This window comes from Camelus dromedarius, chromosome 8 (genome assembly GCF_036321535.1).
Source record: "Camelus dromedarius isolate mCamDro1 chromosome 8, mCamDro1.pat, whole genome shotgun sequence".
NCBI classification, from domain to species: domain Eukaryota; kingdom Metazoa; phylum Chordata; class Mammalia; order Artiodactyla; family Camelidae; genus Camelus; species Camelus dromedarius.
The window spans coordinates 27,790,142-27,816,592 of NC_087443.1; the positions used below are offsets into that span (position 1 = coordinate 27,790,142).

Below are 26,451 nucleotides of genomic sequence, written 5' to 3' on the forward strand. Positions count from 1 at the left end.
ATTGGGGATTGTAATCCAGCACGGCCCTTTGGGATAGGTCCTCTCACTGACCCCCACTTTATAGCATTTCCTGGAAGGACACTGGTGACCACAAGCTATGTGCTGGCCCTACCTCCTGGTGCCCAGGGGCCTTGTGCAAACACGAATCAGGAGGAAAGGACGAGCTGCCCTAGCGTGTGGCCTGGGGGAGAGAGGACTCCAAGGGCCATTCATTGTGTGCCTGGCACAGGGAATGCGTGCTCCCCCTCTGGGTCTCTCCCTGTCTCTGCCAGGGCAAGAGAAGCCGGGGGGGGGGTGGTTAAGGAGTCAGGTAGGCATTGGATTGCAGTGCCAGGACCTCCTTCTCAAAGTGGGAAGCTGGGGTGTCCCTGGCTCACAGCGGCAGTGGCCGTGCTAGTCTGTGAATCACAGCAGCCAACACTGCCTTCCTGGGACTTCAGGGCTGTGGAGTGCCTGGAGGGCCGCCTCTGTGGTTCCAGTGAGAAGGGCTGTGTTTGTGCCGTGACGCCGCAGTTCCTGGAGCCCTGCAGAGAACACTGATCTTCCTGTGACCTGCCTGGGGGTCAGGCAAGGTCAGCCTCCCGCAGGACCATGGAAATTCCACAGCCTTTCTGTGCACAGCAGGGAGCAGATCAAGAGACTGTCCTTTTTTGAAATGCTTCTTGAGTGGGTGGAACCTTTGCTCTGGGCACATGGAGGAGGAAACTTGGGGCCTACCCTGTGATGCAGGGGTGTCCCAGCACTCTGCGTGGAAGGCTCAAGGGATGTGCAGCTGGGATATAGAGCTCTGCTTCCAGTGGCTGGAGAGAGCATCTAGTTTGTCTATTCCTGGGGCTTCTCACACCTTAATATGCACACAAATCACCTGGAGAGCTATTAAAATTCAGAGTCTGGTTCAGAAGGTCCAGGGTGGGGCCAGAGATTCTGCATTTCTGGCAGGTGATGCCTGTGCCAGACAGATCATGCTTTGAGAAGCAAGGATCTGGTCCATTGCTCAGTCTCCAGGCAGTCCCTCCCTGAAGACATGCCTGGTTTTAAAGATGGAAATTCCCAGCTCTCCAGCAGTTGGGAAGGGTCGAGAAGAGGAAAGGTTCACTGTGCCAGGGCAGCCAGGTGGAGAAAACTCAGTTCAGGCCTCTCCGAGTTGCCGCGGTTCAGTCTGGGCACTAATTGCTAAAGCTGATTGTTGGCATGTTCGCTCCCAAGGCACCCACAAGCGCTGTCAGTTTGGGGTTGAGTTGTGGCAGCCAGAGCAGCATCCTGCTAGACGTCTAGGGTACAGTGTGTGTGTTGCCCACCCGAGTGTGGGCTTTTCCTCACGCCCGCGGGTCCGGCTGCGAGGGGTGAGGCTTTCCAAAATCCAGGATGGCAACTCAGCCAAACCACCTTCCTGCAAAATTAGAGGCTCATGGTGGAGCCAGGGCTGCACCGTGCTGATGCTCCAGGAAGCCAGCTGCCGGCCACGCCCTGTGGACTGCTGAAAGTCAGCGGGCAGCAAAACTGCCAGCCTGATTTTCCATAGAGACCTGGGTGGGCCTTTCCAAACAGAGAGTCCAACTTGAAAGGAGTGGGCTCATGGCCTGATCGCTGAGTGGGGAGAGACATGTGGCACTGTGCTATGCCACCCTCCGGTGGTACTTCTTGAGAATTCTAGCAGATGAAATTGGAAGTAGTTCCTTTTCTCACCATACTGTCTGGGTTTTTACAGCTCCTACTGTCAGGCACTTTTTCCTTGAGAAGTGCTTTTTGTGTTGTTCCATCATTCAGGGGAGAACCCAGAATAAACTTTTATCATGAGCATCTTCAGCCTAAATGAAGGGCTTAGCATGGTGCCCAGCACACAGTAGGTCCTCAGAGAACTCTCATGGTTATTACAGTTGTTTTTGCTTCTATTATGTAGTAAGTGCTGTCCTCTGTCAGGAATTGAGCTAGGTGCCTGGGGAAAAATAAGACTCAGTTTGTTTGACAGCATGGAGGAGAGAGAAGGAAAATTCAGTTATCTTCTGACAGTGTATGCCCACGTCTGGTCTCTGAGTTGCCTGCAAACCCCCTGAGGGCAGGAACTGAGTCATATAAATACAAGTGCACATATGTGTTGGGAGGGCCCTTTCCATTTGGTTTGGTTGGGGGTGGCTGCGTGGGACTATTGTAGGTGCAAATACATTTTGCTGCTTTTTTGGGTAATTTATTAGACACTATAGAGGAACTCTGAGTGAAGGGAAGGGGTTGGATTTGGTGACACATGATGTTTGAGTCATTTCTAGATTTCAATTATTCATGCCGCCCCAGTCTCCCCTGACCAGTGGATCACAAGGATTTGTTCCCGATGAGTACTTGTTTGCGAGGTGGATGAGTCAGGCAGGGGACGGGACAGCTTCAAAAGCATGGCTGCTTGAAGATGGAATTTGCTTTGGTTTTGGCAGTATTTGGTGCCTGTCTTTGGGGCATTATGTCTAATTGCCAATTTGGAAGTGTAATTGGCAGTCCAGCTCCAGAATGGATATACTCAACATCGTCAAGCCGAACCTCTAAAACTTCTCCCTATAAGCTCTCGTTACTTGTATGGCTAGTGCTTCTTTACGTGGCCCCAAAGCGAAATCATTTAAAACATCTCATTTACTTCATATTCTCTATGCTCTTTCATGGGCTTCCCTACCAGGTTTCCGCGGGGACCGGACCCAGGTGACGCCAGCCTTTTCAAAGGCACAGGAATGCCTGTGTTCCTTCTCTCCTTCCTTCTCTTCTGCCTTTCTTGGATGTCCCTGCTTCCCTAGTGATTCCTGCCAAGTCTAGGAGCAGAGGGACTGAAGTTTGCAGGTTAGTTGATCTTACAGGCATAGAAGCATGTGGAATTTGGATGTCATGGTGGTGGAAAGGTGGTTTGGGGCCGGGGTCCTACCGCCTCCTCCGTGCCAGTGCTGGGAGCCCTTGGCCCCATCTCCAGAGCGGGCAGGGTTGGTCCTGATCTTCTCAGGCCACTGTTCCATTGTGCACAAACCCACCTTAGAATGAATGGAAAGGTCTTTCTCCTTGTGTTAGTCCCTCTTTGCTTCTGAGCTGTTTCCAAGATACACAGAACATGTGTTGGTGGGGGATAAATTTCAAATTCCAAATCTGGCCCAGGAAGGTGCAGAGCTGGGTGGGGTTTAGATGTCAGCAATGTTCTTGAGATGTAGAATGCCCACCTGTGTTGCTCCCGTGCAGGGACCCCACTTTCTTTTTCTCTCTCGTGACTTCTGGTGTCCTTCTACCTCAGAGGCCTTGAGATTTCCCCCTGCCCCATGCCCCAGAGTTTGCACAACAGCCCAACCTGGCTGTTAGTTCTGGTGCTTTACCCTGTGTGATGTATTGGGTCTTGTCAGAAGCAGTGGGTGAGGATTTGGCCGTCTCTGAGCCATCGGATCACTTCTTTGTCACTAGAACGTGCCCAGTGTTTCTAGAGTTTAGCTCCATTAGGAGTTAGCACTGGGCTTGGCTGAGAGCAGATGTGACTTGGGGAGGATGCCAGGGATCCAGATGCAGAGTGTGGATCCCTTGTTAAGAAGCCCCAGTTGGACTCTGCTTTCTAGTTGTTGGCTCTTCCCAAAGGAGAGAGAACAGACAGAGATCTTGAGCCTTTTTTTGTTTTATTTTGGATGATTTAAATACAGCTGCTCCTAGAATTGAGGATTATTCCTCTCCAACTGCTCATCTGATCTCTGCTCCTCTGGGCTTCTACACTCTAGTGCTGCCATTTCCCCTGTTTTGCTGAATAAGAAGAGAGTGTGCAAGAGAGGAGGGTGAGGGAGGGCAGGGGGAGTGGGAGATGTTTACACACATAAAAGTGGAATTTCTCTTCTGGGATCTAGAGGTTGGCTAACTATGTGACTGGATGGGTTTTGCTTTCAGTTCCTTTACTTTTTGTCTTAATGAACAAATCATGACAAGTGGCCCCACCCCCAAGGAGTGCAGCATTCTATAAAGACCAGTGGAAAGAGTGATTTCCCTTTTGGAAGATTTTAGCTTTTCTAGTGAGAAGTTCCCTCTAATTAATTGCTAGCATGGGGCCTGTGTGGCCCGGTGGCCCAAGATGCCAGGGGTTATAAGGTTTCTTAGGGCTCTTCTTCATGTGCCTGTTATGTGAGAGCAGAATTCTCTTCTTTGGGAGAAGGTGCCGCATTAACTTGCTTTTTTCCCTTTTCGTGACTTTGAAAAGTAGACTTTTTGTGGCTCGGGAAGGGGAAAAAGTGGACATATAATGATTAGCAAATGGAGAACTCAGAGATAAGGGCTCCAAGGCCCTGAGGAAAGATTTGGAAGATGAAAGGATTTATACAAGTGCTGGGGATTTTCATGACCAACATTAGGAGGCAAACGCTTAATACAGTGTTTTTCTTCTTTATGCATCTGGGAGCACTTTCCCTTACAGTGCTTAGAGGAGTTGTTTTAGCTACCCGTGAGTGTGGCCGTTTCTCTCATAGATTGTGGCAGCCACAGCCGGTCAGGTGGTAGGATTCAGGAAGAGGATAGGAGTGGTGTCAGAAGTCAATAATTTTCCTGTCCTAAAAAAAAAAAATCCATTTCTTATGTTCATGTGCAACCCTGTTTTCCCTGAAAGATTTCATTTTCAATTTGTGTTTTACACTTTTGTCCTTAATCCTAAATGTGGCTATATTCTTTGTAGAAAATGTAGGCAGGACAGAGAGGCGATTAAAAAAAAAAAAGGACACCTCACACCCACTGGGATGGCTACTATATCAAAAAATCCAGAAAACAGCAAGTGTTGGTGAGGATGTGGAAAAATTGGAACCTGGGTGCACTGCGTGTGGGAATGTTGAATGATGCAGCTACTATGGGAAGCAGGATGGTGATTCCTCAAAAAAAAAATTAAAAATAGGATTACCATATGATCCAGCAATTCCACTTCTCAGTACACATCCAAAAGGAGATATTTGCACATCCCTGTTCAGAGCAGCATTATTCATCATAGCCAAAATGTGGAAGCAACCCAAATGTCCATCGATGGATAAATGGATAAACAAATGTGGTCTCTACATGCAATGGAATATTATTCAGCTTGAAAAAGGAAGGCAGTTCTGACGCATGCTACAACATGGATGAGCCTTGGGGACATTGTGCTCAGTGAAATAGGCCAGTCACGAAAGGACAAGTACTGTGTGATTCTATTTACATGAGGCACCTAGAGTAGTCAGATCCATAGCGACGGAAGTAGAAGAGGGGTTACCAGGGCCTGGGGGAGAGGGGATGGGGAGTTGTTTAATGGATACAGAAGTTCAGTTTTGCAAGATGAAAAGGTTCTGTGCAGCAATGTGAGTACACTTAATACTACTGTGCTGTATACTTAAAAATGGTAAAGATGGTATGTTTTATGTTATGTCTATTTTACCGCCATTAACATTTTTTTAAAAAGGAAAAAAATCCCTCCAGACTCCGCTTCCTGGAGATGACCATCACTGTCTTTGGGCACCTTCTTCACTGTGGTGCTCGTGTGTGTCCGTGGGGCAGCTGGTATCCTTCCTTTAAGGACTGGTAAATGGCAGTCCCAGGAGACGTGCCCAGAATGGCCTTGTTTGATTTAGTTGGTACCCAGAGTGAGAGCAGAACAGACTGAACAACCTGCTTTCTGTCCACTGAATCTGGTTTGATGGTGTGTGAAGTTAAAGGACCACTGGAGTTTTTGATTTTGACACACAAGTAGCTGTGATATCTTAAGCAAGTCATTGCCTCTGGGCCCCAGTTTTCTCATATGTAGCATGCTCTCTGATTCAGTGATTTCAATATACAGCCATTTCTTAAATCAGATTTCAAAGGTATCATTTTTACCTGATCAAGAACCCAAGGCTAACTTACTCAAGGCCATGGGGCCAGGGAGCAGTTCTGTTCCTCTGTGAATCACGAGAGTGAAATTTGATTGACATGTCCCCAAAACTTCGACATTGACTTTGGTGAGGTGGCATACTTAAGAATTACAGTCTGGGGACACAGGCCCTATTGGAAATACCATCAAACTTGTCATTAAAAAAAAAAACAACAACTCTCAGAAATAGGTTTTGGTGACTATGCTGTTACTTCTAGCGACATGGCCACGCCACTGTTGAGGTTTTAATTTTAATTTCTGGTGTCGGGGAAAGGTTGAAAATGTGTTAGATTATAGACCAGACTAGAAGCAGTGCCCTATGATAGGCTGGCTTTGTTGCGGCGGGAATAAAAAGAAACTTTTGATTAAAGAGGAGGTGGTGCTCATGTACTTATACTTTGGTGCTTTCCCTTAACTTGCCCCAGAAGGCAAACCCGGAGCCAGAATGTTCATCCCAGCCCTGTTCCACGGAGCATTGCAGCCGCCCAGAGCAGGGATAAGGTGACCGCAGCTTCTGTGGCAAAGGAGAGAGTATCTGATGGGACCCCCATCGCTATCCCCAACACTGTCAGTAAGTTCTGAAATAAAATCCTTCCCCCACCCCAAATCGTAAGCAGCCAGCACATCAGAACCGTTTGAATAGTCTCTTCGGTTATATAACACCAATCAGATTATGCTCCCGGGGCCACGTATTAAATTTTAACTTGTCACAGATACATTCTATTAACACTTCCCAGATCCACAGTGTGCCAGGTAGCTTTGGGGTGTTATGGAGCGAATTGGTGATTGTGTAGGACTTGACAAGGCCCAGATGAAAATACTTCCTTAGATTTTCTAGATGGCAGTTTTAACTCTTCTTGGAGGGTGCAGACATCCTGCATGTATTTCTTATAAAATCAACTGAAAATTTAGACTGTGGTTTTTCTATCTACAGTACCGAATGGTGGATTTATGGCCACGAACCAAATAAGACAGACATTTTTTAAAACTCTGGGAAGCTTTTCATTTTCCAGTGACAGGCAATGCAAGCACTATATTTTTAATTGGTCCCTTCTTTAAGTCAGGAGCTGAAATGTTATCATGCAAATCTCTCTTGAGTTGCATGGAAACTAATAAAATCACGAAGGTTTCTATTTGTACTCTATGAACACAGACTGTAATGAAACCGAAACAGCTATCTCCAGGGATGGTGCTATTTAAATGCTAGGCAAGGCTTTAAAACGACTTCAGTGCTGAAAACAGAAGCCAGCAAGTGAGTGGTTCCGTTCTTCCTCCCTGCCTCACCAGTGCCTGTTCACCTCTGCTCCTCTTTCTGTCCCAACCTCAGAAAGAATTCATTGAAAACAGAGACCTCTGTAATCACTAATGTAGCCTGTTTGCTACCTGCTTTAGGAATTTAGCAGTTGATCCCCAAACATCATTCTCTCTTAGTCTTTTCCCTCTTCGTCCTCAGACATTGCATTGATCTCTACACTAACTGGTGTTTTTGTTTTGGTCTTTCTTACCAAACTGAAGTAACTGGCCTTTTAGGAAACAAATTAATAACACATTTTTTTTAGAAGTTACTATGCATCAAGCACTGTTTAAAACTCCTTATGTTATTATGTTATTTAATCCTCAAAACAGTCCTGTGGAGGAAACACTTATAGTTCCCAGTTTACAGATGAGAAGACTGAGGCAGAGGGAGTACAATTTTCTCTCTCTCTTTTTTTTTCTTTGGATAACAAACATTGAGTGTTTACTGTAGTAGTTTCTAAGCTGTTCGTTATTTAATCCTCAAGACAACCCAGTGAAATAAGGGTTATTATCATCCTCACTTTATAGGTTAGGAAAGGGTGGCATGGAGAAGTTGAATGACTTGTCCAAGGTCACACACTTGTGAGGGGCAGAGCCAGGTGTAAATCCAGGCAGGTGAGCAGTGGAGCCCACCTGTCTAACCCCTGCACTGTCCACCTCTAGTCTTATCTCCTGTAGTGGGAGAATCTCCTTGGCTCATCCCTGCCATGGAGTAAAGGGAGCTGTGAAGATCAAGGACTCAGAAGAGAAATCCATGTGTAGAGACTCACACACCATCCCTAGGGGAGATGTGAGATCCCTTGGACAAGTTCAGAGAATTCTGTACTATTGGATAGAAATGCACCTTAAAGTTTATCTAGTCCTTTTAATTTCTCTAAGTCTTGGTTTTCCTTGCTGGAAAATGGGTTCATCACCTTTTCTCTGGCTAGTAAGCAGGTGTGCTGTGTGCAGTTGTGCAGGTTGCTAACTGCACAACTGTAGGACTGCTGTGGGATTCACATCAAATAGTACATGATTGCATTTTATGAACTAGGGCGCATATACCATTCCCTGTGTTGGTGGTGGTGGGGTGGGGCGGTGTGAAGGCACAGAATACATATTAGGGCATTTTTTGAGTATCAATCTTCCTTGAAATTTTGGATAAGAACACTAGTTTTAATATTAATATAAACATGGAAGGTATTAAGAGTAGGATGAAGAATTCAAGCATATTTTAAAAACCTTGAAAGGTGTGTGTGTGTACGTATGTGTGTGCACATGTGCACTCACATGCAGGAGACAGCAGAGCAGTGGAAAAGTTTGACACTCACTCGCAAAGGCTGATCATTAAGCTCAGAACTTGAGCATCCTGATGTGGAATGGTGCTGTCTTATTCCCACATGCTATTTGCTCATATCTCAAACCCTGAAACTGTGTTATTAAAAGAGTGGAAATTCTTGAAAAGCAAATAAATATCTCTGAATTCCCTGGCCTGATATAAAGAAAGTGCATTTTGGATGTCGGTGGGACAGAGAATTTAATCTGCACACTCAGAAGGCGGTAGTGGTAACTTATTCTGTGGTTATGAATCTTCCCTTGCCTTTAGAAATATCAATTCCTTGCCCCTCTCCACCTCCATGGCTTAGAAATACATTATTGTATCACAATATGGATTTCTTTCAAGACCACTGGGCATTGTGGCCTTGTGCCTGCCAAACCCCATGCATAGAATGTTTGGAAGCAGAGATGAATTGGTCAGTCCACGAATCTTTATTTGTGTGGCTGTTCTTTTCCCAGGGACACAGGGTTGTGTAAGACATCATTTCCTCCCTGGCAGGATTGCACACTGCAGTCATGAATGATGCCCCTGGAATTGTGCAGTGCACAACCCACATGTCCATATGTGTGACTTTCCTAGGCATCTAGCTGGGTTGGCATAATACACTCCTCACTTGAGAAATTAAAAATACAGTGCAAGGCCTGTAATTCTTAACGGCCAAATAAGTAAGAGAAACACCAAGAACCTGAGATTCAGAAAAGGTGGAGAACACAGAGAATTAGTCTGAGTGAGGGTGGCCAGAGACAGCCCACTGCGAATGTGGGGGTGTGAAAGTGGACCCAGCCTGCCTGTGCCTAGGCCCAGCCCCCAGGACAGGCTGTGTCTGTGATTTCTGATCACTGTGACATGGAAGGGCCACAGGTCCCCATACTGATTCTTAGCATGAGCCTTTGAGAAGGGGGAATGCTTGGGTGCCAGCCTGTGTGTTCCTAAGGCCCGTGGGCAAGGACTGACAGGACCCCAAGGATTTGGAAAAGTCCTCTCGTTGCACGCTGTGCTATTTTTAGCTTCCTCCCACGGCCCCTGCTGTCCCCAGGTGTTTGTCAGCAAAGCATCCTGTGCTTGTACAGAAAATGGCAGTCGGAGGCCAGGCCGGCCTGTTCGGCCGCAGCAGTCTTCCCACCAGGCCTGGCGGCCGGGCTGGGGCTCAGAGGCTGGCAGGTGGCTGCGAGGGTGATTGCGTAACTGGCCTTTCTGCCGGTCGTGGTGCCTGCTGGTTCTGGGTGAGGAGGTCGAGCCAGAGTAAACAGGTCTGCCATCCACTCTCCTCCCAGAGCCCTGATGGTTTGGACAGGCTCGCGGGCCGGCGTTGCGCTGGCACTGTCAACAGCTGCTTCTTCTCTGCTGCAGAGTGCCCAGGCCTGAGCGACACACCTGTACTGGGATGTGGGGAGGTGGCCTGGCCTGGTCCACAGCTGGTCCCAGGTGTGGAAGAAAGCTGGGCAGTGGACTCAGGGCTGGCCCATTACTTCCCTTCCAACCCTTTTCTCTGTCTCCCATATCCCTCAAGGCTTGGCTCACTTGCTGGGAAGGTCACTTTCCTGGGAAGCCTTCTCTACTCGCCTGAGTCGGGTCTCGCTCTCTCCTTTGACACCCCCACTCTGTTCTCTCCATCCTGCGTGAGCATCGTCTGTTGAATGCTCCTTGCGGCTGAGGCTGGTGTTTTTCTTTTTTAATCTGTGCCTCCTCCAGGTGGCTCCAGAGGGTGGGCTGTGGGCATTGGCTGATCAATAACAGCGTGGCAGCTCGTCTTCAAAGGAGGCCCTCAGTGAACCATGAGTCTGGTGTTTATGCTGTTGGCTAGTCCCGCGCTTGGAAGCAGGGCTGGCTCTGCTACTTGCTCGTAATCAATAGGATGTGGCAGGAATGATGCTGCAACTTCGAGACTAGCTGGGGAGAACCCTTGGAGCTTCCCTCTGGCTCTCCTGGAACCCTGGCTGATGAGCAGCCGGCCACCATATAAAGAAGTCTGACTACCCTGCCAGCACCATGCTGTGGCAAGTCCAGATCTCATGGGGAGGCCCTGCAGGATGAGCTCCACGTGGAGGGGGCTGGGGAGAGAGAGAGAGACTGTCCAGGGAGCACCAAGGCACCAGACGTGGTGGCAAGAATCCACCTTGGAAGGGGTTTGCCCCACCCCACCCCCAGCTGACGTAAATAAGAGATGAACCAGCCAGCTCAGCCTTTCCTGAATTCCTGCCTTAAAAATCATGAACAAAATGAGATGACTGTTTTCAGCCACTGCATTTTGAGGTGATTTGTTATGTAGCCATAGATGATGAGAACAAGTAACTAGTGTTAAAGGCTCTTGCCCTCTGTCTGGGTTCCTTCCCAAGCTCTCTGCACTCGGCCGCGTAGGATTTCCTTCACTTCATTAAGCTTTCTGTTCTTATACCTCTGGGCCTTCCCACATCCCTGCATTCTACCTGAATTTCTCTTTCCTTGTCCTCTCTTTCCTGTTCCACTTAGCTGACTCCTGTTTACCCAGCGCTGTGCTGGCAAGTGTTTGATGTCTAGGAAGAAAGCCCCTATTGGTAGCATTTGTCAATTCCTGTGGTGTAAAGACACCCACTGTGGCTGATTTCAAGATACCAGCATGAAGTCCCAGAACACGGAGGCAGGTGCTGTTACCCACATTACATGGAAAGTGAAGCTCAGAGAGGTTTACTTTCCTCAGTAAATCATGGGCAGGTATGGATTCTGGTCTTTCTGGCCTCAAAGACCACACTCTTTCCACTGCACTACACTGTTCTCATGAAGAACCCAGAGCCCAACCTGCACGCAGGTCACATTGCTGCTGGGCTGTCCTGTTTCTTCTAGACTGGGGGTCCTTCCTTTGCTTCTCTTGAGTTGCTCCTGGCTCTTCCTCATGCTTTGTGCACCCAACCAATCACAGCTGCTAATTTCTCTCCTGGACCGTATTATGGTATCTAGATTCTGTGGTGCATGCAGTAGTCATGGAAGCACTGAACTAAGAGGGGCCCGTGAGATCATCCTGGAGCATGATGAATTATGTGTATTAGGCTAGGCCAGCTGCTGTAACAAACAACCTCAACATGTCAGGGACTTCATACAGAAGTTTATGTATTGCTCATATAAAGTACCATTGATGGGGGGGGGTTGGGGATGGGGTCTTGCTCCAAGCAGTCATTCAAGGTTGACTCCTTACACCTGTAGACCTGCCATCTCTTGGGGGCCCTGAAGGTCTAGGCTGAATCCTCTGCATCCCTTTGACAGATTTGGAATGAGAAACAAGGATCATGAGGTACGGTTTTGTGAAAGTAGTCCTGGAAGTCATTCACATCACTTCTGCCCAGGCAGTCCCTTGGCCAGAGCTGTCCTGTGGTACCTTAACTGCAAGGCATCCTGGGAAGTGTGGTTGTGCGCCCAGGAGGAGTAGGAGATGGATTTAGGGAACACTCAGAGGGGCTCCAGAATGCCACACTGCGGGAAAACCGGATTGAGGGGTTTTGCCATCCATAACTGTATCTGCCATAATTAACCATGACTATGAACCAATAACACTGGATGTTAATACTGAATGTTAATATTCAGTGTGAAAACTGAAAATCCAGAATATAATGCTGAATATTAACACAGGGTGCTACTAGGTATCACACGCACTGTTAAGCACGTTCCGTGCTTTATCTCACTTAATCCTTTCAAGAAGTCTGTGTTGTAGAAATTATTACCACTGTCTCTGTTTTATAGCCCAGCCAACACTGTGGCTTGCAGTGGGCATAGCACTTGCCCAAGGGCGTCACTGAGTAAGTGGCAGGGTTCCGCTCAGACTCAGACTTCTCTGGCTTCAGAATGTTAACTCTTAGCTGCTGCCTATGCTGCTCTGGGGTTCCCTCAGCTCTCCCCATTCTTGACCCTGCCTTCAGTTTGTAAGCTATTCTGCTTCTTAAACACCTCCAGCAACAAAGGGACCAAGGGGCTTACCTGCCTCCTCCCTCTGCCTTACAGAGAGAACAAAGAGAAAGGCATCTTGGCTGTGGCCAGATGACGTTGCCCCTTGTTCTCCACCATGGTGAGGGGGTGGTGAATTGATGGCAGGCACCTGCTCTCCTCCCTATGATTTGAAAGCATCCCCTCAGCTCTCTCCCTCCTTGAGTATTACCTCCAGAGGGCTCTTCGCCTGGAACGTCAAAAGCAGAAGGGAGATCGATGGCAGAGGCTGGTCCCCAGGTCCCTTGCTTTCCTCCCTGTGGTGAAGTATTTCACCCTTGGAAATGTCACTTCTCTTTAGCCCATTCCATCCAGTTCAGATGTCATGTTTTAACAAAGCAAGTGAGTTCAAGTGTTCACTGCTGAGACAACAGGGGATCGAACATGAGTGATAACATCAGTGATGTGGCTGCTCTTTTAAAACCCAATGGACCAGTACGCACATGTCCAGATAATCTCCAGTTAGCTTGGTGGAGTTGGCAAGAGCATGCCGTCTGGAGCCAGACTTCTTGGGCTCAAATCATAGTTCTGCTACTTGTTGACTTTTAGACCTTTTGCAAATTGCTAAAACTCTCGGTGCCTCAGTTTATTCACCTGGAAAGTGGGACTAGTAACAATCCCACTTCATGGGTGTGTTGTGAGGATAGTATGTGTTTATTGATTACGGTAGCACCTGGTACATCACAAGGGCTATATGAGTATTAGTTATGGTTGTTATTTCATGTTGTGCCCTTTTGGGAGACTGACTCTTTTCCCAACATGGACCATGACAGTCACCTCCTAGGTGGTCACTCTGTTTTCCAGAGGGGTGGCTAGCATGCCTGTCCCCCTGCTGGGTTGTAGCATTTCTGAATTCTGGGACTGTATGCTGTCCATCTTTGCGTCTGTAGTGCATGGGGCTGCGTGAACTATCATCCCCGTGTTGAGGGCTCCAAGAGGACAGGGACCTTTTAATGTTTATCCCTGTTTCCTTAGCAACCACCAGCAGGGTCCAGCATCACAAAATTCTTCTCAAATAGATGCAGGACTGAAAGAACAACTGGCTTCTTTCTTCCTTGGAAAATGAGGGTCTTTCCTTGGGAACAGGTGTGTGATAGCATCGGTGCCTTCTTTTGAATATGGCTGGGGTGACATCTCTCAGCATTTGAAAGTCAGTTTGATTTTAAGAAACTGTCTGAGGGAGTTTGCAGGCAAGCGTAATGAATAAGAGGGGAAGCCAACATGGGTAAGTTACTTCTGGTCCCCCAAATGTGTTCTTATGATTACACTTACGTGTCTGAAGGTTCTGGATGGTGTGTAAATGACCTCTGTAGGTGATTTCCAAAGAAAAGTTCTAGAAATGCTTTGAGTTTTGACAGCATAGGAGCAGCATTCGTTTTGATTTGTTACCTTTGGTCCCTTCAACTCAGGCTTGTGAACTTCTAGCTTAGCCTTGGAGCTGGACGGAGGTGGGCTTAAATACCAGCTCTCCCTTGCACTAGCTTGGTGGCTGTGGGTGACTTACTTAATCTCTTTAAGCTTACTTTCTTCATCAGTAAAATGTGAATACCAAAAATACCTGCCCCATAGGGTTCTTTTTTGTGTGTGCAGGTTAAATGAGATGATTACCATGAGCCCTTAGTGCCTCTTAGGTGCTTAACAGATGGCTCCTGTTATGAGGAGACTGAGTGTTATTTTAAACACATCTCCTCCATCAATAGCCATAGTAAGGTTGCCGCTGAGAAGGGGAGGAAGAGGCCATTTGAGGGAGCATGAGCTAGGGGCCAGCAGTGAGCACCAGGTGAGGGTTGGTTGAGACAATTCTGAGGGTCCCTCGGTGTTTTTGCATGAATTGTGATTTTTGCCTCTACGTGTTCTGCCCTGCAGTCCCCACTTCCTCAGCCTCAGGCAGATGGAGGTAATAGCAGAGGGGATAAAAGGGATGGAAGTATTGGAGGCCCTGGAAGGTGCTTCTCCCAGAAGGGCCAAGGGGATGTGAAGGGGCTTTTGAGTCTGGTGGGCCCATCCGTCTGCTGTCCTGAGCAGCCTTCCCACCCTGTGAGTGCCCACAGGGGCCGGGTGAGCTGTGAGTGAACCCGGGGAACTTTTGGGCTGTAAGGGCCAAGAAGACGGCCCTTCTCAAGCCTCAGCCTCTCCACCCAGGTTACTTCTAATTTATTTTATTTATTTAATTTTCAAAATTTTGTTATTTTATTTGTTGGGGGGAGACTAGGTTTATTTCTTTATCTCTAGAGGAGGTCCTGGGGATTGAACCCAGGACCCTGTGCATGCTAGGCATGTGCTCTAGTGCTTGAGCTATACCTTCCCCGCCACCCAGTTCTAATTTGAGTTTCCTGAGGCTGGCCATGTGCCTGTTTCAGGGTTTACAGAAAACCTAGTATTTGTCCTCAGACTTTTTCTTCCACCGAGGATTAAGTGTTCTGAGGGGCCACAAACAACTTTCTGTACACTAAGCTCCTCCAGGAAGACTTCCTGGTCATCTTTCTTTCCCCCTCCCACTGCCTCTTATCTCAGGTTTATTCTGCCACAGTTACCCAGTTAAGCAAATATTTCCTCTTTGGCAGCTTGTCCCACACGGGCTTGGCTGTGAAGAGGACGCCAGGAGCATCATTCATAGTGGGGCTTCCTTGGCGGAGCCCACAGTGGCTTTGGGGCTGGGTGATGCACACGCCACGGTACTCTTTCCTCTGCTTTTGTGGTGAGGAAGGAAGGGTGTGGGATTTGGGCACCAGGACCTGGGCTCAGCTCTTGCCTTGCCCGCTGATGGGCAAGTTTTCCGCCCTCCCTAAGCCTCAGCTTCCTTTGCCTGTAAGATGAAGACCACGGAGAAAGTTCTACTTAGCACATCAGTAGTAGTGAATAGGTAGTGGCCACCCTGTTTCTTATGGATCCAGGTGGAATGATATCATTTAGCAGAAGTCGATGGATTCAAGCCCACCGTTAATTCGCCTTAAACAAAGCACTGAGTTAGGCAAGCGATGGAGACCAGACCTGGAGAATTCCACATTGCTTCCCTTGCTCAGCTCTCTGTCTAGATTGTAAGCTCCTAACCCTGGATCCTTCGGGATTTGGCACATGCTAAGCTGTGGACTTCATTTACCTCCGTATCCTGAAAACCAGGCGCTCAGCCTGACACAAGGAGGGCACTCGGTAGACACCGACAAATGAATGAACAAATGGGCATTCAACAAACTCTTGCTGTTGAAGTGACTAATAGACCACACTGGTAACATTTATATTTTGGGCACTGAATCTCTTTCTTTCCTGTGGCTTCTTTAGCACTGAGGGTATTTAATTATCTCTTGAAGCTGAGGTTGAACCTTTCAGGCCTACCTTCACCAGGATGAGACAGACACCTATCCAATCCTGGGCAGTGGCAGGATGTGGGTGCTGGGGTGAGTCTGCAAAGGTAATCTTGTCCCACCCCGCCTGCCTGTGGCTTGGCACAGGATCCTAGAGTGTCTCATGTCCAGCTTCCCCAGAAGAAAGGGGATTTGTGTGCTCTGTGTGTCTAAGTGTCGGACAGCAGTTTTCCTCCAGCAGACAGTTTCTGATAAAATGACAGATTCATTTTTTCTCCTCCCCTCTCCCCCATCTCCTTCTTCCATTCCCTGTGTGAAGGGGCCTCTGTCAGGCCAGCCACCAGCTATAGTGAGGGAGCCAAGTTCCTCGTCACACTGTGCTGAACAGAATTACTGCAAATTGGATGGAGAAGGCAATTTCAGTTCAAATACAGACATCCTGTCGGAGAACCAAGCGATGATAGTTTTTGTTGCACATGGAGAGTGACAACACAGAGGTGAATCCAAGCATCTGTTTATGCTAATTAACCCCTAGGTGTGCCCTTATGCTGCCGTGGGAGCCTGCCTGCAGCCGTAACCACCTCCCCTAAGGAAGGCCCCTGGGAAATCGAACTCAGTTGGCCCAAATGCCTCTTTGGGCTTCGTGATTTACTTGTTAGCCTCACTGGATCTGATTTTACAAAAGCATCGTTTTGGGGCCCAACTGGCTTTGGGTTCTTTGAGGAGGCACAGAGTGACTTGGAGAGAGGCACAGAGCACCCAGGGTGGGATTGGTCAATTCCATTCAGCCAGGGTTTATTGGGCCCCTGGGAAGTTTTAAACCCTGTACTGTGCCTGGGGGAAGGTTGGAGCAGGGACGTTGCCATTTCTTGAGAGCTTAAAATGTGTCATATTCTGAGCTGACCGCCTTGCGTCTCATCTGATGGAATTCTGACAGCAACCCTGAAAGGCAGATGTTGTTCAGGCGCTGAGACTCAGAGAGGTGAAGTGATCACTCTAGGGTCACACAGACATCCCAGGGGGTGGAAGACACATACCTTGAGAACTTCCAGCCCTGTTGGAAGAGGAAGGGTTCCAGACTGTAATTTATTCCCATGGTAAACAATTGTATTTATGCCTCTGCCCGGTGCAGGGGGTACCTAGGAATGAATCAGCCCAGTTTTGTCTTCCTGGGAGCAAGCAGCCTCTAGAGGACTCTTTACTTTTGTCATTTTGTTTGGGGGCCGGGAGCTGTGGCAGGGATGTGTGCGAGGCGAGGAGGCAGGGACTCATTCTTAGTGGTGAGAGAGGAAGGCTCCCCTAAGAATGTCCCATTTGAAACCTGCCTTGAAGATGAGGAGGCATCTGCCAATGTTTCACCCTTCATTTTTAAAACTGAGGTCTAACTACACACTGGGCAGGCACAGATGTCGAATGTTCAGGTGGGTGAATTTTCATGTAGGTGTGCATCCATGTAACCACCAGTTCTTGGAGGCAGGAACCCCACGTTGTGTTCTGTGCTCAGGCAAAGAGATGAGATGCGGACCATGAATTCCTCCCAGGAAATCAGAGGAGATGGAGCTCAGTAATCCTCCACACACCTGGTTTCCATCATAAGGGAAAGGAAGATGAATATTCATGCATCTGGGTCTCTTTTTGCATCATTTACGTTTTGCTTTCTCTGGATCTGAGGCTCCCCACCTGCCCCTGGGTTCTGAAGAATAATTGTTTCATGCATCACACTCTTACTGCTCTGGGAGGAAAAGAGGGGAGAAGAAAAGAAATTAGAGGAAGACAAATGACTGGACTCCTTGAATAGTTTAGCCAGCTTTGTGCACATATCTTAGAGTGTGCCTGGGTCTCTGGCCACGTACATGGAATGCACATGTTGTCTTTGGGGTTTGCGGGAGCGAGGCCTGGTGCTGAGCCCTGATGTGCTGTTTCCTCCACATGTCCTTGGAGGGAGTGTGTTTGGATCTGGCTCTTGTGTGGGAGTAGAGGGAGCCAGGGGGAACCAGAAGACCACCGGGACTCTTATCTCCTTCTTCCTTAATCTCCTTTAGCTTTCGCTGTGGCATTGCTTAAGTCATGTCAGGAGGCAAATATATGCTGGAATGTTTTGCAGACCTTAATCACGTGCCTTGTTCTTCTCTTACATTCCTCCCCGCTACTCTCCTGGTCTAGTCTGTGCACACGGTAAGTCACCCCATGAGTGCTTGTTTGCACTGATTTTAGCATCTTTGGTGAAGTTGTTTGTGGCTTGCCATTACAGGGACATGGAATTGGATTATAAGGTGATAAGCCAATATCTAGTTATAAGCCAATAGTATTCATCTCTAGACATCTGGGTGAACATTGACCCTGGTGAATAGCATAGGACAAATTTTGGGGAAAAAAAATCACAATAGTTCACACTTCGGAGAACTTGTTATGTGCCAGGCCCAGAGTGAGGGACTTTAGGTAGCTGAATCAGTTATGGTGCATTTGACTGCAGACTTTAATTGGCAGAAATGCTGACTTTAATTGGCTTAAACATTCATGGGACTTTGTTGGCTCATATAATTAAAAAGGTAGGTGACTTCAGGTAAGGCTTGATCCAGTGGCTCAAGTGATGTCCATCATCCAGTGATGTCTCCAAGGACCCAGTTTCTTCATTTTCTTTCTGTCTCTCTAATCTACTTTCCTTACAGGTGACCTCTTCTTGAGGCTGCTTTGCCTCTGGGTTCCAGGATGGCTGCCACAGTTCCAGAGGGCACGTGCTGTAATTTTCACACATGGCAGGAAATAAAGCAGCTTTGTTCCAGCATATCTTACATAGGCCCTAAGGGTCACTCCAATTGGATAGACTGAGGTTGAGGGTATGGTCAGAGTCCTCAGAACTTTAAAGATCCTGGAGTGGAGAACAGGGTCTGCAAGGAAGGGGGAAGATGGACATTTGGAAAGCAGTCAACCAAAATCCCCTACACATCATGGTTGAATTTAATCTTCACCACACTCTCGAGGTTGGCACAGTTATTACTCCCTCTTACAGATAGGGAAACTGAGGTACAGAGAGGCCATGTAATTTACCTGAGTTCACACAGGGTGTGGCTCGAGCCAGGAGTTAAACCCGGATGGTCTGACTCTAAGCCTGCAATTCTGACCATTCCGTGGTGTTTTCCACTGAGCTTTTTCTTTTTTTAGCTGAGGGGAAATGTAGCCTTCTAAAGTGTATAGTTCAGTAGTTTTTAGTATACCTGCCGACTTGTGCAACCATCACCATCATCTTGTTCCAGAACATTTTCGTCCCTCCAGAAGGAAGCCTCGTACCCATTAAGCAGTCCCTCCCTGTTATGCCTCTGGGTAGTCTCTGGATTTGCCGAATCTGTACTTTTCATGTAAGTAGAATCATACAATATCTGGCCTTTTGTGTCTGGCTGCTTTCACTTAGCCAGCGAGGTTTTTTTTGGGGGGGGGATAGTTAATTAGGTTTATTTATTTATTGTTAGAGGAGGAGGTACTGGGGATTGAACCCAGGACCTTGTGCCTGCTAAGCATGCGCTCTACCACTTGAGTTATACCCTCCCCACCCAGTGAGTTGTTTTTGACTGGGGTCTGCTGTGCTTAACCTCAAGGATTCGTGTTCCTATCTTACCCATCACAAAAGTCAGTGCTGTTGGCTGGCAGAGGAAGAGGGAGATTCTAGTGCTAGTGAGAGAGGGAGAGAGAGACTCCGAGGAGGGGCTCTGTTTACTTTTTGGGGTACTGCCCCGCTGGTGTCTGGGAGGTCAGGGGTCTGCAGTGTCTTTCAGATATGCACAGTGAGGGTTCCTGCTGCATTCTGGAGCACCCTTATACTCGAGGCGTTGTCCGAAGCCCTGGGAGGACAGTAAGGACAAGGGCTGGGCTGGGAGCCCGGGTGGGGTGGGGGCAGATGATCAACCATCGGCCAGTACATGGGCGATCATTTCCAGGAGACCCAGTGGAGAATACTGGAGAGGGTGATGGTATCCCAGGTGCTTGAGGGGCTGCCTTGGAGGGTGACCAGCTGGGGAGGGCCTCTCTGCGGAGGTGTCGTGGGCAGAGACCTGCAGAGGAGAGAGGCAGCCGGGCAGGATTTGCAGGCAGCACATGCTCCAGGCCGAGGAGCCAGTTCCCTGAGGTGGGGAACTAGGTGGCACCCCCTTGGTTGGAGATGATAGTGACTGTCACCTTGTCTCTGCATTTGCCAAGTGGCTCCTCCCTCAGTGGGACCCTCTCTTACCTGCATCCTCTGTTCTGGAAGTGTTGGACCACTGCCTAAAGGTTGTGGTGAGGTTCATCCCTGAAGGGGCTTTATCTTCTATGTTTTGCAACTTGAGCCCAGACTTCCTCTGGTTTCTGATTCAGGCCTGAGGATGCCCATCAGCTGTTGTTGTTTTAAAGAAAAATTTGGTTGTTCAAAGACTTTTATGTGCTTTCTTTTTAGATTCGTTATTGGCCACATTCCAGGGACCTCAGCCTAGTCCAGGTGAACACCTGATGTCACTCACCCTGGGAGCTCTGTAGGCTAGGGTTTGTTGAGTCCGCTGTGTTGGGGAGTGCAGATGGGGTGCTGGGGGGAAGGGGGGAAGGGGGGTCCTGAGAGGGAGACCCAGGCCACAGCCATTATGGTGTGGCTGGAAGACGGTGCGAGTGGACATGTCCGTGGCTGTGTCCCCAGAGGCAGGGTGGTGTGGCGGGGAGCGTGGACTCAGCCCTAGCCCTGCCACTTACAGCTGCTGCACGGCTTTGGACAAGCTGCATGTTCATAGGTCTCAGTTCTCTGTCAGATGGGCCCCTTCCTTATGGAGTCTGCGCCCCTGTAGGGAGCTAATATGGGTGAAGCATGTGGCATTTAGGAAGCACCCTAAGTTTGAGCTACTTCTGTTGACATTGCAATGTGTTGGCAGCCCCAGGGTGGGTGGGGCCTGGCCTGGGACATGGAAAACTTTCCAGAAAGGGGAGTGGGAGATGGCCCCCGTCCCCTCTGCCAGCAATGGCCGAGGTGGGGAGGCTGCCTGGAGCTTGTGCCAGGAGACACCGCTGCAGACTGTCCCAGCAGAAGCCGAACACTGCCCTGGAAGCCCATGTGCCGGTTGGATGGGGGCCACTTAGCAGAGGGCTGTCAGGCTGCCAAGTCCTGTCACCTGGCTGCTCCAGGGACAATGGAGGAAGAGGGAAGTGGGCAAAGCCCATGTTTAGAAGCAGACAGATGTGGCCTGAAGCCCAGTGCAGTCCTTTCCTACTTGTGTGACTTTTCAGAGTCTCAGTTTTCCCATCTGAAAGGTGGGACTCACACCCAACTTGCTGGGGGTGCTTTGGGGATTAGGGAAGGTGCAGGGTGCCATTTACGGAGCCCTTCCAGCTGCAGTGGGGAGCCAGCTCTTTCCTGCATTCTCTGCTTGACCTCTTTCAAGGAGGGCCGCCAGTGCAGCCCCTGGCAGCTGGTAAGCGCTCAGTGAAGGGCCTTTTCTTCCAGGTGGCCTCAGACGACCTTGCAGTCCTGTGTCCCTGGGCTGCAGCTGGGCGGGGTCTGGGGGAGGGAACATCCCTCTTCTGAAGGTGCTGGGGTGGCTGCTCTTAGGACTGCCTGTTTTATGGGTGTTCCCTTGTGCTCAGCCTCCAGGCTGTTTTACAGGCCACTGTATTTCTTGGAGCCACACCTCAGACGGGGCCAGCCCTTTGGGATGTCCCAGAGCCCTCCGCGTCACAGTGGCATGTGGTGGTGGCCGCCCTGAGCCGTCTGTGAGAGGAAGGGGCTTGGGGGAGGGCCAAGGCGGGGAGGCCGGGACCGGGATTTCCAGTGACCCTGAGGCCCTCGGAGAAGAGCGCCCGCCTCTGACGAGAGCCTCTGCTGGTCTGGAGGAAGGACTTCACAGCTGGGCTTCTGTGCTGTGACATCAGTCATCTCGACCTGAAGAGGAGAATTTGATAACTTTTAAAAACTAATAAATGCCCTGCCTGCTGATTGTTTTTTTAAAGAGGCTTATTTTATTTTATTGAATTTTTGTTTCATTTCCTATTTCTCTGTTCCTTACTGTCTTGACAAGAAAGGCTTTTTCTGGGCCCACTGTGGGTTTTACAGGAGGCAGTTTGGTGGAGGTGGTTAAACTTATGGGCTTAGCATCAGACAAATCTTGGTTCGAATCCTGTCCTCCCCACTCAACTGTTTTGACTGTCACCTGGCCTGGAGGAGCACTGTGAGCATTTCCTTCCCAGGGGCTGGTTAGAGTCAGCATCCTGCCCTGTATGGGGCAGCCCTGGACAAACAGGGGTCGCCCCACCCCCAGTGCTGGTAGTTTCCCTGGAGAGACGTTGTTAGTGGGTCCCCAATAACATCTGGCATCTTTTGCACACTTTTCTGAGTCACGCACTGTTGTAAGAGCTTCAGATTAACCTTGTGGTGTAGGAAGCATTACTGTCCTGTTCTTTTCTTTCTTCCCTTCCCTTTCCTTCCTTTCCCTTTTCTTTCCTTCCTTTCCCTTCTTCTTTCAGAGATGGAGAACTGTGGTTAAGTAACTTGTCCAAGGTCACCGGCTAGGGCGTGGTAGAGCTGGGGTTGGGACCCAGGCAGTCTGACGTGAGGTTGGCTCCCATGATCACCAAGCTAAATTGTTCTGAGTCCATTCTCTCTCTGGGAAACCAGGGTTCTGCATGAGTGTTGGGCAGCCCTGTGAGTGGGAGGGGTCTAGGGAAGGAGCAAGAGGTGGCACTTCCTGCTGTGTAATGGGAGGAGGTAGGTGTGAGCTCAGGCTTACATATTGCCCCAGCTGCCCCCTTCCCCACTTTTGACTCCTTTCCCTAAACAATGGCCAGGGTTGGGTGTCCAGTTGTTCAATGGCTCTGTATTCCTCTGCTCCCCTCTGCCCCCCACTAATGTAGATGCTCAGCTGACCACATGTTTGGTTCTCAAGTCCTGGACCACATCCTTGCAGTGGGACATCAGAAGGACATCTGTGCCAGCCTCATGACCAGTGGAAACATTTTCTCAGTCCTGGACTCCTTGCTGCCCACTTTGTGCTATAGACATCCATACTGAGATGCTGAGGTGGTGGAGAAAGGGAGGTGAGGCTGATCGATGGAAGCCCAGAAGGAGGCTGGCCTTGCAGGGGCTCCTGAGAACCCTGGCAGCACAAATGCCACGGCCTGTTTCTTTTATTTTTAGCAGTATGAAGGGGATGTGGGGATCCTGTTTTTCGCTCTGTCTTGCTAATGGGACCTCTAGCAATTTTTATGCCTGATTTGTTTTCCTCTGAAGTCTGTCATGCCTGCAGCCCCAAACCGTACATTTCCTTCAACACAGTTTGGAGGGACACGGATGATGGTATCAACTGTCAGGCTGGCAGTCTCCCTTTCTTCCAGCTCCAGCTTCTCGTAGGAGGAATGTGGCCATCTCTCTGGTTTCATATTCTCCCTACCCTGGGCTGGGGTACAAGCAGCCAGCTTTTCTACTAGATGAATGAATTTTCCCAGAGGTGTTTTCTGGGGCTCTTCTGAGAATGTTCCCATGCCCGCCTTGGTTGCTTAGAACCCTTGAATCCATGCGAGGGATGAGGGCAGTTGCTTGGCAGGAGGGGCCGGCTGCAGGCTGGACAGATTTGAAGGACGGCATATGGGGTGCTGGGAGTTCCGAGGATATGATGACCTAGTGCAGTGGCAGGCTGTGAGGCTGGGGAGCCTTCCTAACCTGGTACTCTCACTTTCCCCCTCTCCATCAGCACCATTAAAAAACAGCTTTATTGAGACATCCCTTATATACCATACAGTTTATTTATTTAAAATGTTTTCTGGTATATTTATAGAGCTGTGTAGCCATCACCACTCTCTAATTCCAGAATGTTTTTATCACCCCCCTAAAGAATCCCCATACCTCTGAGCAGTGGCTCCCCATTCCCTGCATTTCCTCAGCCTGACAGCTGCTGGATTGCTTTTGGTCTCTGTGATTTGCCCGTTCTGGCCATTTCATGTAAATGGAATCAGCGTGTGCCCTCTCTAATCTCCATGTCATGCTACGAGAATGAGCCTCTGTCCTTTTCTCTGACCACTTCTGTCTACAACAGACACGAGAGTCATCAGAACCTGAAAAGTTAGTACTATAGGGGAGTCTTTCTCTCCTAACCCAGGCTTTAGCGCTGTGGTGGAGATGGGAGATGCCATCAGACTTTGCTGTCAGCATTGGTGAGTTTCACGTGCCTTGCAAATTGGAATAAATTCAATGATTAATCAGGTAAATGGCCATTAAAAGTCATATCAATGTTTGCTGTGCACTTATTATTTTCTTAAATCTTGAACAAAGGAGTTTTCTTTGAAATCTCAGGGCTGGCCTCCAACTACAGGAGAAATTGCCACATTGAAACGTGTTTTCAACCTTACCAAGAAGAGGGGAAAAAAAAAAAGGAGCAAAATGCAAGGTGTGGCAAGAAGTTAAGATTATACTCTTTTTGTTCTACTGGGCTATTTGGGGCAAAGAGGGCCAAGTTGAACAAACTGAAATCAGTATACAGCAAGTGGGGACAACTGGCAAGAAGTGTTCTCTAAAGGCCTCCCATTCCCTGGGAGAGAAAAGCTCCATTTTCAAGGCAATGCTGCTCATTAGGTTGCATTTCAGAGCTCTGCTTAGGAATAAATATGTCCTGGGAATCAAATGCTACTTGCACACTCAACTGAAAAGGGAAGATGTTGCTAAACATTTCCTTCTGTCAACAAAGTTCCCTTTATGGTCTCTCTGATCAGGTTCTGTATCTGGACCTGGAACGTGGTCATGGCAGTTTGATTCTCCAGTTACTCTGCAGCTCAGCCCTGGAGCAGCCCCTCCGAATCAATATGCATTTATATAGCCATGTCCACTTCCAGCAGAGCAAACAGTGCACTTAGGACAGGAAGGAGGGTGGATGCATACATACACACTGGGAAAAATGACTAGCTTGCCAAAGGCACCTCCCCTGGATCCTGCAACCTTTTCTTTGTTTCTGCCACAAATGCCACCCCCCCACCCCCCACCCCCCGGATAGAGCAAGTGGCCTTGTTAAGGCTGGGATAAAGCATTCTGCTTCAGAACCCAGGCCCTGGAATTCAAGTTCCGGGGTTTGGAATTCCAGGTCTGTAACTTTGAGGCTGTATGACTGTGAGCAAATTACTTAAATCCTCTATGTCTTGGTTTCCTTATATATGAGGTATACAAAATAACAGAAATAACTTTCTAGACTGTTATGATAATAAAGCAAATATTCCACATAAAAGAAAATTTCAAAAGGCCCCTCCCACCACCTGGGATGGTGGAACGTACGAAGGATGGCCACGTTCTCAGCGCTCTTTAGTAAGGTGTAGTTTTAATGAGAAGCAAGGTTAGTTTCTTAGGTGGCATGGATCTTCTTGTATTCCTTACTGCATTCCTTACTGAGAACTCAGCACTGCCCGCGTGTAAACATTAGCCTGGTTGGGGCCATCTCCTTTGGCTCTTAGTCCAGATAGTTGGCTGCATCCCTTGACCAGCTTGATTTTGGCCATGTGTCCTTGAGGACCAAGACATTGCCTTGAGGTTCATGTGGTTTCTGGTTGAGGCCCTGGCAGTGGCCCTGATGCTTACCAGGGCCTGTGGGGAGGCGAGGCACCATGGTGATGACCTCGGACAATAAGTGGACCTTTGGAACTAGACTGTGGTCTCCAAAGGCAGGAGTTTGGTCATCCTGGGGCTGGTTGGAATGAGCTACAATAGATATTCAGGTTCCTAGATTATGAAAGAGCTGCAAATGTGTACTTCACAAGGATTTAACCATTATATGGTCCAAGTCTAAGGTGATGGCATTATTTGTGCTTGGTTGGCCAAATCATGTCTGATGGGCTGCCTCATTCACATCACCAAATAGTTATGGAATGCATATCACTCACTAACCAGCAGCACAAATTTGGCTCTGAATGTAGGTTTAATTGTAGCTCTGCTTTTTGATGAATTTTTTGAGATTGTCCTTTCTGTTCACCCGTGAGGCCTTGGGTGGGGTGGAGATCATGGTGGTCCCTGGTGTCTCAGCGTATGAGTGTGTTGGTGCAGCCATTGGACCTTGGGCAGACCCTTCACACGTAAGCCTCCGTGACCCTCTCTGTCAGATCTTAGCCTCTCAGAGATGTGACGGTCAGATGAGATGTTTCTGAATATATTTCAGAATGGTGGTCAGACCCTCCTGTACGTGAAGGGCCAGGATAAAGTCTCTCCTTTGCTTCTGGATGAGAAAATTGCCTTTGCTCAGCGGAAGGTACCTTCGACCATCTCAGTCTGGGGAGAATCATTAAGTGCCCATTAGGGGCATGTCGTTGTGTTAGGCAGCTTAACAGGCAGTTTTGTGCCCTGTAGCAGGAGGCAGAGGGATGTAGTGGAGGGGTGCCAAGGCTGGAGCGGAGGCCCTCGGTGCATAGCTGGGCTGTGCTATGGGCTGGGCTTCGTCACTGGCTGACTCTTAACTTTGAGCAAAGGTGTGTGTGTGTGGATCGTAGTAACTTCTCTACGTATCCTAATACCTGAGAGGGCTGTTGTGAGGACTAAGTGAGGAAATGTGTATAAAGTGCTTGGAAATGCTTAATAAATCCTACTTCCTGCTCCTCCTTTTCCTTTGGGTTGGTCTGTTATCCTCATTTCACAGGTGAGGAGACCCCAGGCCACCCTTCATCTTGTGTAACAATATCATGGGGGGCATTCCAACTCTGTTTAAATACCCCTGGGAGTGGGGAGCTTACTCCCCCGCTGCCCTGAGGAA

The 26,451-nt window shown here is 48.7% G+C and overlaps 1 protein-coding gene across 18 annotated transcripts in view; it reads left to right on the plus strand.

Annotated features, from left to right (window-relative positions):
* The window catches only part of KCNMA1 (potassium calcium-activated channel subfamily M alpha 1), a 711,615-nt gene that overhangs the window by 5,609 nt on the left and 679,555 nt on the right, over nucleotides 1–26,451 (plus strand). The gene's annotated exons all lie outside the window — the stretch shown is intronic.